This window comes from Rutilus rutilus (assembly GCF_951802725.1).
Source record: "Rutilus rutilus genome assembly, chromosome: 7".
In the NCBI taxonomy this organism is placed as follows: domain Eukaryota; kingdom Metazoa; phylum Chordata; class Actinopteri; order Cypriniformes; family Leuciscidae; genus Rutilus; species Rutilus rutilus.
This window is the reverse complement of record NC_140221.1, coordinates 20,250,475-20,254,588: the sequence shown is the minus strand read 5'-3', so window position 1 is coordinate 20,254,588 and position 4,114 is coordinate 20,250,475.

Below are 4,114 nucleotides of genomic sequence, written 5' to 3'. Positions count from 1 at the left end.
TATTTGATTGGTTGAAAATTTGGCACGTCAATCTTGGCTATTGTGATTGGGTAGAATGTTTCCGTGGTAACAGATACGCGGAAACGTCGGTTGTATCGTTCTGTTGACATGCACCTCACAGACACTCACAACCATAGATATTATATAGAGACATGATGTCTATGCTCACAACGGCAAAAACAGTGCAGTCATAAAGAAATAGGCTTTTTTGAATGTTTCTTTTCTTTAAAGGGTCAAATTGCCTCTTTTTTTCTTTTTTTTAAATCACTTAATTTAATTAGCAACCTAGAATAGTGTGTATTCATAAATATTTCTTCATTTATTTATTTCAATGTTACATTTATTTTGTTTTAATCCATTAACTTTCTGATTATTTCCAGGTTTCAAATAGATTTTGAATAACACATTTGCAATGTGATCTCAGCCTTTTGGACCCTTCTAATTTAGTCATCAACTTAGAAATAAATAAATGAAATCAGAGAAGAAAATCAAAGGAAATTCTAAGGCCAAAATAGATAGCTTAGCCTATATATCATAACATTAAAGCATCAAGAATCATAGCGGCAACTGAAGCTCGTGAATTGAATGAATGAATCAGAACTTATAATGCAGTGACCTTCATGAATGAAAGCACTGCACTGTTTCATCCCAAACCCTGCAGGTATGTGTTGGAGTGCTTCATAATTCGGCCACCAGAAGAGCCTTCTGAGTGGATACTTACTCTCTGATGACTACAATAACTTCAAGGCTTTTTTGATTTCAAAAGGTAGGCTAGATTTAGACATGTAATACACTACATTACACAAAAACACAATATAGGCCTATATGTACCCTGATTACTGATGTTCTGAGGCCCTAGCTTAAAGTATGCTGTCTTTGCCATAAAAAATCATCTCAGTGCTGACATTTGCTTTGAAAGGAACTAGAATATCATTTACAGAAGTGGCTTTTTTTCTTTTCTTTTTTTTTTTTTGCATAGAACATTTAACTTTGCACAGAACATAGGCACCGACCCCAGTGGATTAGCCTACAACTCTCAGCCTACAGCATTGAATAACACAGGGACACATGCAGGCTATTTAGAGTTTGGCTCATAATCTGTGTAAATTATTGCTCTATTGCACCACCTTGATAAAATGTGCAGCTTGATTTCAAATACAGCTTCTGAATCAAAAGCACAACCATGTTTGTGTTTTCCCTCACTTGAAAGTCGGCCCACATTCTATAGCCTACCCTCAACCTGGTTCAGTTTGTTCCAGGACAATAGTCTCGAGCCATTAAATTAACTTTCTCCCCTGTGATGTTTCTGTTTGGTATTTGCGGGCTTCAGGATGCAGAAACTGTCGACAAAGGACAGAAGTCGAGTTGAGTTACAGTAGGAGGTTAATCGAGTAGCAAAAAGCTTTTTCTGTTAGCAATGACATTTATTGGTTCTCAAGATCATGTAATTGTGTTGTACAAAGAAGTCTATTATCTTTCTCGGCAGAGTTTGATCTTAGATGGACAGATTATTTTTCCTGCATGAATGAGCATAAAATGAATCAAATGTATCTGAAATGAATAATGAGCCATGTCATAAGTTCAGTTCCAATTTTTTGACACATTTTCCTTTAGAAACTTTTAAAATTAAAGGAATCATTGCATTTAACATTCATACATTTTTTCATGACAATTGCGGTGAATCATTTAATTGGGACATGCACACACAAGTTGTGTTACCATGTTTTATGGTGACTTTCCATAGACATAATAATGTTTATACTGTACAAACTATATAGCCTATTCTATCCCCTAACCCTAACCCTTCCTATCACAGAAAATGTTCTGCATTTACATAAAAAAAAACATAATTCTGTATGAATATAATCTGTTTTCTTCATGGGGACCCAAAAATGTGGGGATATTTGGTAACAGAGAAAACAATGCACATAATGCATGTTACAGCTATAGGGTTTGCACTTTGAATAGTTTGGATATTTGAAATATGTGATCAGATATGTAGAGCATATGCAGAACTCCCCTATTATTATGCAGGGAATCCTTCATAGGCAGCAACAGCTGTCATAAAGCCGCTCTGCTCTGAAGCACTGCAGCAATAGAAAATGCCTTTGAGGTATTGCTAAAAAAAACTAAGACATGCAGACAGGTTGTGAATTATAGGATTTATTCCAAAGTTCTTCATTTCTGTTTTAAATTCAATGATGAATTCTTGTATGAAGCAATAGTGTGTAAAGTGAATTCTTATTCAGCATCATTTGTATTAATTTGCTATAAGAGGAAACATAAAGCTGGTGTATATATATATGATGTATTATTGCAAGTTGATCTATTTGAAGGTTTAGCTAAAATGGTTAAACTTCAATTTGTAAGATGGAGAGGCCAATCTAATGACTACTGAGCTGTTATTATGACACAACCCATCTTAGTTTTTATTATTGTCATGATGAGTCTTTTGTGGTCAAGCTCCTTTATTAAAAGTAGGGTAGGGTAGGGTAGGTTAGGTTGAAACTCTCTTCACATCCTGATAGCAATCGATAATAGAAGTGATCTAAATATCAAAAAAGCTGCACAATGTTGTTGTGGCATCATTGATTCTTACTGTGAGTGACGACACGCGGACCGTTGCAAGATGGCGGGCTCGCCGACGTGTCTGGAGCGGTCGAATGTGACATCACGTATATGGTTCACCTATATCTATGTCAACACTATCAACAATATGCAGCAGTCAGGTGGTACAAGTAAGAGCTCTATAAGTTTTTTACATTTATTATTATTGAAATTTTGTGTACTTTGAGACAGGGCTTGACATTAACTTTTTTGCTCACCAGCCACTGTGGTTTTCCAAAGTTACTAGCCATTCAGCATTTTCACTGGCCACAATTATGACATCAATAACATGGGGAAAAACTGTCATATAAATATTTTTAATATCATCTCATAATTTGGCAGCAGGTATATAGGCTGCTGTCTCTTTAAGACCTGACTCACAGATTAGACTGTAGTAAACATGCATTATTTTTTTCAACTGTTTATGTTCACTTAAAACATGACTGTGTTTATGTGAATGCTCGCCAAGACCGGCATTTTGACATTATTTTGTGTGTATTTGACTGTTTAAGCACAATATATAAGCAGTGAAAAATAACTCAAGTTAGAACTGAGAGGTTTCTTTATGTGTGCCACACCCTTTGGGTGTGAGCACAAAATGATGCGCAATACGGTCAATCCAATTCAAGCCCTGTAACACAAACAATATTCATCCGGAGCAAATGAAACGAGTGAGTGAGGGGAGGCAGGATTGTGTGCCTATAAAATTCAAGCTGCCAAAGTGGCTAGTATAGGAGAGACTGAATTACACGCCACTGCTGAAATCTACACGCATTTGGCGGGTTGGGGACATGAAGTTATTTGACTGCATCTCTTGTGGCACTTGCAGACTCTGCTGTGCACGCTCATATCATATAAGGGGGTATGGCTATGGAGGGTGTTCGGAAGGCAGGGTGGGAGCTAGCTTGCTATTGCTAGCCTTTTTTTCCATACTGTGGAAGTCAATGGGGCCCATCAACTGTTTGGTCACCCATATTTCTTCAAAATATCTTCTTTTGTGCTCAGCAAAAGAAATATATTCATACAGGTTTAGAACAACTTGAGGGTGAGTAAATGATGATAGAATTTTTATTTTTTGGTGAACTATCCCTTTAATGAGATTACAGATTAAGGAGTGAGACAATGAATCTGAATATTCTGCTATTCTTTGTAAAAATCCAATGAAAACATTGACACAATGACATATTAAAACAGTTATAAAGATTTCAAGTAGGTATGCTGACTCACGTGCATGAAAACAGTCTATCCAATATGGTTCTGTGTCATAAGTGACATGAAATAGATATGTGATTGACTTGACTTGATGTAAATAATCCTATGTTAAGATGTATTTCTTCTGCATATTTTTTTTTACTCAATTTTATTTACTCTTAAAGATGTAACTGGCTGAATTTGCACTGATGAAGTCTCAACTGAGGACACACTGATCTAATGCAGGACCTCCAAATTGCGCAGTGGCTCATTAAGTTAAGTGCTCCTTGGCTTTCAGTCGTTCATGCTATAAATG